Source organism: Hyaena hyaena, unplaced genomic scaffold (assembly GCF_003009895.1).
Source record: "Hyaena hyaena isolate Hyena2069 unplaced genomic scaffold, ASM300989v1 scaffold_2143, whole genome shotgun sequence".
NCBI lineage: Eukaryota > Metazoa > Chordata > Mammalia > Carnivora > Hyaenidae > Hyaena > Hyaena hyaena.
In genome coordinates, this window is record NW_024082778.1 from 82645 (window position 1) to 92488 (window position 9844).

A 9844-nucleotide genomic window follows, 5' to 3' on the forward strand; every position below is an offset into this window, starting at 1 on the left:
AGGTCTAGTGTTTTCATCTCAGTGTGGGCAAACCGCCCTCATCATCCACTTTTATCACTTTTTCTCTTCTTCCTCCAGAAGTGAGTCTTAATTCTTTGCAATTCTATTGTATTTTAGAGTCTGTACTTCACAATTGAGGAATAAAAATTGTGGAATAAAAAAATATGGCTTTATACTGGCAACAGTTATTTCATACTTAATCATTTTTCTCAACAGAACTAATATCTACTTTAGGATGGAATTTATCTTTTATGTCCCTTCAAGACCAAGAACATGACTGGGCTTGCCTAATATATTTAAGCATGTATAAAGTGTCAACAATAACAGTTCATTCAATAAATTATGTGCAAGTAGCCACTTATACTCCATGAATTGTCAAATGCTGGGCAAATTTCACTGGTATAAACCACAATGTTTCTACCAAAAGAAAAGCATAAGTTTGGATCCCATGAAATATGACCTTCATTCGGCAACAAATGAGGACTTTGTTTTCATGTTAACTGTACAGAGCCAAAAGAAAAGAAACGTTCTGGCTTATGAAGAAGTATAAGCATTGTCTCCTTGTTTTGAACTGATTTAATATGGGGCTAAGACCTTGGCATTATTCAGTTCTCTGTCCCTGTACCTGTCCTAACTCATGGGCATGCTGAACTAGGGAGATTCATTTAGGGCAGTGTGGGCGGGGTGAGGGTAGCACATCTGCTGAATGGAAGTAAAACAGAAATGAACCAGATGGCAGGAGTAATGAGGGTGAAGAGCAGAAAGGAAAATTCCCCAAAGATCTACCAATGGTATTATTACATCTGCTGAGGAAAAGTTGACTAAAAAGGGAGCCAGCGTGGTTTCCAAACATCTGAATGAGCTGACTCAGTCAGGGGTTACTCTGAAGGGGAAGAATTAGAGCTAGTTAGGTACAGGGAAAGAATGGAAAAGAAAGAAAAAAATGGACGGTTTGCTTGATTTCTTTTGCAAGAACATTTCTCCATCTCTGGAAAGTACAAATATTTACCAACAATTAATATGCTTCTGATTCCAATCAGCATAAACTCTGTGAAAAGTAATTTTCTTTAAAAAAGCCCACTGCTACCACCACAACCAACATAAGCTTTTGCCTTCACTAAAGCCTTTTACAGCAAAATTTGCTACAATTTATAAAAAGGAAAGAAAATAACTTATTTAGTTTCCCACAGTCTGCAAAAATGAAACAAAAGCAGATTCTAAACATATTAAAAGATAATTGGTTTTTCATCATTTACTTGGTATAGAATTGACAGGAAACAAGCACTTTCTTTTTTGTTAGAGAGAGAAGGAGAGTGCCTGGGTGTGGGCAAACCAGGGAGGTGCAGAGGGAGAAAGACAATCTTAAGCAGGTTCCACACCCAGGGTCCTGCACAGAGACAAGACATGGGGCTTGCACAGATATCAAGACCATGAGATCATGACCTGAGTTGAAATCAAGAGTCGGGTGGTTAACCGACTGAGCCCCCCAAGTGCTGCAAAAGGAGATTTTTTTTTAAAGTAGGTTCCACACAGGGCTTTGCACTTATGACCCTGAGATCAAGACCTGAGCTGAGATTAAGAGTCAGACATTTAACCAAATGAGCCACCGAGGCACCCCAAGTGCTTATTTATTTTACATATAAACATTAGTTCACTTAAGTAAAAGATATTAGGTATTTTTTTATACTAAACCACTTAGAACGTATAAAAATAAAATAAAATCTGTATCACAAGGAAATTGCTAACATTGATAATATTATTTATAGAGGACAGTAAAATAGTTCAAACATGTATTATATATAAATATATATGTATACATAAAATATACATATATAAATATGTAGGAATATATGTGTGTGTGTGTGTAGGAAGGAAGACAACATCCAGGAAAAAGGGAAGGAGAGGTAAGCCACAGCAATAATCTTGTCAATTCATTGCTAAAATTTGGATTATAAAAATTTAGAGCAAGGTTAAAAATGCTTTCTACCTTTTCTCTTTTTGATGAGGATGAAAACAAAATGCTCCTTTACCTGAACAGATGTGCTTACAAAGGGGGCTTGAACCACCATATATAATTCCAGAAACTTGTATCAAAATTGGAAATGAACAAATTAACTGACAAGTAGGAGAGGAGGATGACAGTTAGAAGGATAAAAGTTACCTGCTGCCTGTTCTATAGAGAGAAATGGATTTATAGCAAAGATAGTGATTATGGTGATCACACACACACACACACACACACACACACACACACACACACACACTCACACATCAGTTGGCTCAAATTCTCTTGAAACAATTTAAACTTAGCCTCTGATTATATTTATTAAAAGCATTTCTTATCTTCAAAGAAATTTAGCAATGGAACATCACTGTCTTGTGATGACCTATAGTGCTATGCCCTATAGTGGAAAGTAAGTTTTATAGGAGTTTAGTATACTTTATAAATTATATCAGGGCTTCCTAGAATAAATATTAAAAATTTGGCAAAATTGCAATTTAATAAAAGTACAACTTGAACACAAATTTTAATTTGTGCTGAATAGTTCCTAATTCCACAATGGATGCGGAAACCATTGATAGAATTCGACAAATTTCTCCAATATTTCTGATTGCTGACCTACACATACAACAGTGTTTTCATGTCTTTAGAGGGTTTTCCCTAAATGCAGGACATGCTTTTTTGCCAAACTAAAAATCCTTCACAAAGAATATGACTGAATAACACAATAGAACCAGAAATAATGATATTTGTTAAAAATACAAGTTCCTCAACATAAGAGGAAGTAATATTTATTAAGTATTACTGATGTACTGTTTAAGGCTATATATACATAAAGATATATATATTATATAATTTAATCACACAATGACCCTTTAAGGAAGGTAATATAATCATCCATATTACATAGAAGGTAAAGCAAAAACAGACCAAGAGGGTTAAATTTCTTAGTTTCACACAGGTGGAAAGTTGTCGAGCTGGATTTGAAGCCAGGCAGCCTGGCTTAGGATCCTAGGTTTAACTGTAAAGTTACCTTGCCTTTTAGTCAGGACAGCCTTGATACTTAGGAGGTACCATTTCATTGTTCTTCCTCTTTCACTCTGAATAAAGGTTGTATTTTACAAGGTTAGTCTGTGATGTAACATCAAAAATATATGTATGTGTTAATCCATAAAATATTTATTTATTTATTTTTTAAATGTTTTATTTATTTCTAGGAGACAGAGACAGCGTGAGCAGGGGAGGGTCAGAGAGAGAGGGAGACACAGACTGAAACAGGCTCCAGGCTCTGAGCTGGCAGTCAGCACAGAGCCCGACGCGGGGCTCGAACCCACAAACCGCGAGATCATGACCTAAGCGAAAGTCGGACGCTTAACCGACTAAGCCACCCAGGCGCCCCTCCATAAAATATTTATTATCATGATCATAGCCATGTAGTAAATGATATATGCAGTAAAAATAAGATTCTAGGGGCACGTGGATGGGTCAGTTGGTTGAATATCTGACTCTTGATTTTGGCTTAGGCCATGATCTCATGGTTATGAGATTGAGCCCCATGTCTCTCTCTCTCTCCTTCTGCTTCCCAATCTCCCTCTGTCTCAAAAAAAAAAAAAAAAAAAGAGAGAGAAAGAAAAGAAAGAAAAGAAAGAAAAACAAAGAAAAGATTCTAAACTAGCTAAATATACATATAAAGGCTTAGATTTATGAAATGAAAAACAAATTTCATAATAATTTATTATAAAATACAATTGAGAGAATTAAACTATCAGTTTAAGAGCCAGTAGCAGATAAACAATCTTTAGCAAATGAGTTTGGGGGGAAAAAAAAAGCCCATTGTCTTGACCAGGATAGGCTAAGTCTGAGGCAGAGAGACATTAAGAGCTATGTTTTCTATATAGTAAACTAAGAGGAGTTTTGAATTTCCCAAGTCAGTCATTGAGAAAGGAGTGAGGGATCCATAAAAAGAGGGAAAAAGAAAGAAAAGAGGCCTCTTCTTTCCTGGCAAATTGACTACTGAGAAATTTCTGAAGATGAAAATGGTTGAGGGACTTTTAAAACTAGAAAATCTATGTTTCAATTTTAAGGTGTCTTTATAGTAAGGCAACCCTCCCCTGATCCTACCTCATTTCTCTAAGCAGGTGTTTCTCAAAGTGTGCTCTCCTGATCAGCCGCCTAAGCATTATATAGGAACCTGGTTACAAATGCAGATTCTCAGGAGACATCTGGACCTACAGAATCAGAAACTGTGGGGTTTCAGTGCAGGAATACAGGTTCAATCCTCCAGAGGATTATACTGTGTGGTAAAGTTTGAGAACTTCTGACCACATATAGCAGAAGTCTGCTGTTTCCAGTGTGGTTGAAGTGGTACTTCAGAAATTAAAGAGACTGGGTTACAATCCAGCAGAAATGTCCTGAGCAAGAAGTGAGATGCAAAGTGAAGAAAAAAATAATTCACCTAGGATCAGGAAGTGAGCCAACAGCAATGAGGTGTTCAATTCAATCAATACTTGTCACTCTCAAGAAATTGCAAAGATATTGAGAGAGACACTGAGTTTACCAGATTCTATGGCATAGGGATTTGAGACTAGTTTATAAATTTTAAATGATGCAATAACTAATCATAGTAAACAGCATGAAGATTTGGGAAGTAATACATAATACATAATACATAATACAATAAGGCAATTTACTCTTTGGAGAACTATAGGTTATTCATAAATAAAAATATCAATTTCCCTCTAGTTCATTAAAAAACAAAACAAAACACCTGACCCACTGGAAAATAATTTTGTGCCAGAAGAGTTTTTGAACTTTGGCGTCATTCTGAGAGTAGAAGTAATTCACACATGGGTAGGTTGCTTCTTGTGCTTTGTTTAAATTTAATGCAATGTAATGGCTATAGAATTGTTGGGTTTTTAAAATGTATTGACAAGAATGTGTTTTGAACACAGCTTAAATGGTTGTTCAAATTGAGGGAGTGTACAAATCCCATTTGTGGTCCAGGGAACCTACTAAGGGGTAGCGGGGACCACTTCTAAATGGGGGTTAAGAGGTCGATGAAGCTATAGTTGTTTTTCAATGGGCAGAAGGCACCATATTTAGCTGTAGATATTTGTAAGTGTTGATAGAGGTAGGAAAGGAGAGGTAGAAATATAGTCAAAACCAGTAGTAGGATGTATGGAAGTGATGCCATACTGCAGAGATTGACACTTATTACACTAGTCAAAATGTTTACTATCTTTTCATAATTATCCCTTAATTTTCATCTGGAGAATCAAATGATTGAAAATACAACTCAAACTGACCTCTGCTCGCCTCTCAATTCATGATCTTCTAGAAGAGCTAGACTCCACCCCATTCTACTTCCCCTCACAAACAACCAATCACTCCCAGGGAGGCTCATGACCCTAATCTAGACGATAACCTCATTGTGTTTCCTAATGAAAATATTTAATTCAGGAGTTCAGGGTTAAAAATGCAATGCAGTTATCTAATTGTACTTCTATGGGTCAGGTCTAGGGTTTTGTTTTAACTGTTGGTGGGAATTAAGATTTTTATTTCTGCTGAATCAGAACTCTTGAGTATAATATTGGTATCTCAGGGTTGCCATTTTGGCATGGTAAGGGGAGATGGATAGTCGATCTGAGAAGAGAGCCAAGAAACAAGAGAGCGAAGCATTTAGATTGACAAAAAGGTCATGACAGCTAACAAGTCCTTGGATATAGCCACACCTGAATTTAAAACTCTCATAGCACATTTTAGTTCTGTGAATAAAGAAAAAAAATATTCCTTACTGCTTAAGCCATTCTGTTTGCATCATCCAATATTTGAGAATTAAAGAAACATGATAGGTGAGTACGAAAAGAACAGCACAACCACTGACAGGTTGATTAGGAAAATATCTCATGTTGGGCTCTAAGAATAGTGGGAAGAAGGCTTTTTTTGTTCACTCAAAATAGGCTGTGTGAATGGAAAGCTACAGAGTTACAGAGCACAGATTTCTGTGTTTGCTCATTAGGGATTGCCGAATACACTGCCCACTGTGGCATGCCCATTGTTGGGCTAACTGGGAAATATCAATGTCCTAGCTCTGTAATATCCATAACTAAAAATGAGTACATTATCCAGGTTCTTCAAGCCAGATCGGTAGTTGCTGCTTTATATTTTATTGTTAAAACCTTAAGAGCCACAATTGTTGAAAGGGAAAGCCTAGTGTTGATAACTATTGAGAAGCTGTGTGTGCCTCTACCCATTTCTGTCACTTTTCAGTGTTTCAGTGCACCCTGATGTCTGCTTTCAGCAAGTACTTATGTATTTAGAGAAACTATAGAAATGAACCCTGAAAGTATAGTCTACTTTCAGCAAGTAAATGCAGCTTTCTACCTACAGGTTTTATCTGTCATCCTTTGCTCAAACATGGGGCAAACTTAAAAGTTTAGGGAAGTAATGAGCCCCAGAAAGCAAACCCAAACCAATGATGAAAGGAGACAAGAGGGTGAGTGTCCCAGCTTGCTCACTGTTGTGGTTCCATAACTCTGAAGCACGTTCTGTTCTATTTCCAGGGGTACCCAACAAGCTTTAGCCCCAGTTGTCAAAAAAACATAATCAATTTCTTAACTCATTCTTTTATTGGCTTCTTTCCAGTCTACATCTCACTTTCCTACTTCCCTACCATTGCTCATGAGATCACCCCAAAAATTAACTTCTTACCCTCAAATCCTTGCCTCTGGATTGATTCTGTTACTAATGTGGGCAACCAAAATAAATGAATATATACAGAATCAGAAAAGGTAACAAGGAAGTAAAACAGACACAACAACAAAATTTAAGGTAAGAAGAACCTAAGACCAACATAATTTAAGTTGGAAAATTCAGAGCTAGTTCACACACAGACAGGCTATGTCTGTTAAATGGAAATACCTACTCAGAAGAGTTTCAGTGAGAAGGCACCCAAATATACAATCACCGACATTAAAAAAAGTTAATGTTTATTTATTTTTGAGAGAGAGAGGAAAAGAGGTGGAGGGGAGAGAGAGAGAGAGCAAGGGCAGGGGAGGGGCAGGGAGAAAGGGAGACACAGAATTTCAAGTAGGCTCCAGGCTCAGAGCTGTCAGTACAGCTGACAGACTGAGCCACCCAGGAGCCCCTACAACCACTGACATTTTAATGAACAAATTATTTTCCATTCCTGAGGGTCAACACGATTGGATTATTTCCCCTATTCAACAAACCGGATATTCTGCAACTTGCTCTCTGTAGATAATGAGGAGATACCCAAATAAATTGACAGTGAGCTTGTATCTTTGCAAAATCACCCAATAAGAGAACAGGGCTGGCGGAAGTTATAAAGAAAATCTCAAAGGAATAAAAAAGCCCACAAATATCTATGCTTAAAATAAGCAGAGATTTGAATACCTGTGCTCAGAAATATTGGGTTAAAACCTGGATGAGAAATAAAATCCTATTATTACCATGGGATAATAATAGGGCTAGCACCGAGTACCTGGCTGGCTCAGTCAGCTTGATTTCAGCTCACGTTATTATCTCACTGTTTGGGAGATTGAGCCCCAAGTCAAGGCTTGTGCTGACAACATGAAGCCTGCTTGAGGTTCTCTCTTTCCCTCTCTCTGCTCCTTACCCCATCTCTCTCAAATTAAAAAAAAAAAAAAAATAGAGCTAGCAACAGGCAGAAAAAAATGCATTAGGTGTGAACATATTGCCCATACAAAATGATTGTCTTTATTGGTCAAAGGACATTAACTAGTACAGTGCTTCCCCACCCCACCTCAATGCTTTCATAATTTACTATAATTTCAAAATAAGGACAAATACCATATCTTATACCCACTGAGGGGAAAAAAAAACTAATAAAATCTAATTTCAATAGCTAGTGACCATTATACTTTCCACTTTGTAACCCCATTATATCCATTTTTTTTTTACTCTCTGCTCTCTCTTTAATTTGGCACATTGATTTGAAATTCAATGAAAATCTCATTAAAAATATTTTTGGAGGCAATCCAGACAGCAAGAAGGAGAGAATGACCTGTGGGTGGTCTAGAATGTACTGGATATAATGCTGATGAGGACTCAGTCTCTCTGAACACAGCTGCTCCTGATGTGTAGTTTATGTACATCATTATTCCTGGGACTTGAATGACACATCTGCCCTCTAAAAGAAAAGGGAAACTCTCAAGCTCCCAAACTCTACATGTCCATTTTTTTGCAGTGATCAGCAATAAGCTATCAAGATTTGTCATAGTACTGTGCCCAACCCTGGGATGATCCAGGGCAAGGTTCCAAGTTGAAACCCAGCCTCCTTAAAGTGCCTACGGTGAAAACACAGTATGTGTCTAATAGGTTGCTTGGATCAGCTTGATTCCATAGCATGCAGTCTGTATACACGTGATAAAAAAAATGAAAAAACTCCAATCTAAGACAGAAATAAATACACAGGGGACATATTTCACCTAATTCATGTAGGCTCTGTTGGAAAGTAAAAGGTAACAATTTCTCTTTTTCACTCTCATAAATTATAGCACTACTATTAGTGTAACACACACACACACACGCACACACACACACACACACATACACACACCCCTATTCCTCCTGGAAGATTTTAATCCAAAGCTAAATCCTTTAGGGGGATGGAGAAGAGATTATACTGAAATGCAGTAAAAACAATTTTAAATTTGCTTAAAAGAAATTATGGGACAATCACAAGCTATTATAAATTAAGGCTCTTTTAAAGGACATGACAGGAGGCATAAGTTAAATGCAGTCTAATGCAATTGTTCATGATTGAATTTATACCCTTCAGGATTGTCAATTTATACTCAGGGACTGTGCTTTATCTCTTATTCAAAAGTAATTAGAATTTTTCTCCCATTTTAAAAATGGAGAAAATGAATTGCAAAGGTGGTATTGCCAGACCATCATCTTTCAGGGAAGAACTCAGAATAAAACTCTTAACCCAATTGTGATGCAAGGTTTTATAAATTTGAAGGTTTTTGAATTTTTAATTCTGGTGTTGGGGTGAGAAATTGATGTGTTATTTTCAGACTTATTAAGTTAATTGGTGAAAATAACATACATTTAGATACATTCAGGAGAGAGTGAAAACTAACTTTGAAAAATGTTTTAGTGTCATACACATCTAGTTTTTAACATATCAAGTTCCAAAACTCTCTAGATTCACCACAAATTAGAACCTTAGTTATATAAATAATTCTTCCAATCCTCACTGAAATGCCCTCACATAATGCTATTTCAACTTAGCATGCAAATTTTCTCAAAAATAATGAAAGTAAAAGCCATATGGAGAAGAATGGTTTTATTTTTAGGAGGTCATCATCTTCTGACTTATTTCATGATGCCTCTGGTAGAGATCTCTGTGAAAATATTTTCAAAAATGTATCTTGTTTAACTTATATGCTTCCTTTTAATATGTGATGTTTCCCTTTTTTCGTGTTTGTTTATTTATTTATTTATATATTGAGAGAGAGAAAGAGAATGTGTGCATACAAGTGGGGCAGGGGCAGAGAGAGATAGAATCCCAAGCCAGCTCTGCACTCTCAGAGCAGAGCTTCATGTAGGGCACGATCCAATGAACTGTGAAACCAGTAATTGGATGCTTAACTGACTGGGCCACCCAAACACCATTAATGTTTCCTTTTAAACATGGGCATCAAGGTGCTCAGAAATATTTTTGATCTTTATAGTTTTAGCTTTCTATGTTTCCTTTGCATATTTTTCCTCCCATATCCCACCATAAATAAGATATTTTCAAGTTTCATTCAATGTACTGGTGTTCTTAGTTCTTTTTTTTTTTTTTTTTTT

The 9844-nt window shown here is 36.6% G+C and overlaps 1 pseudogene; it reads right to left on the reverse strand.

The window, feature by feature from the left end:
• Positions 1-6275: 6275 nt before the first annotated feature.
• Positions 6276-6357, reverse strand: LOC120227282 (annotated as a pseudogene).
• Positions 6358-9844: the final 3487 nt, after the last annotated feature.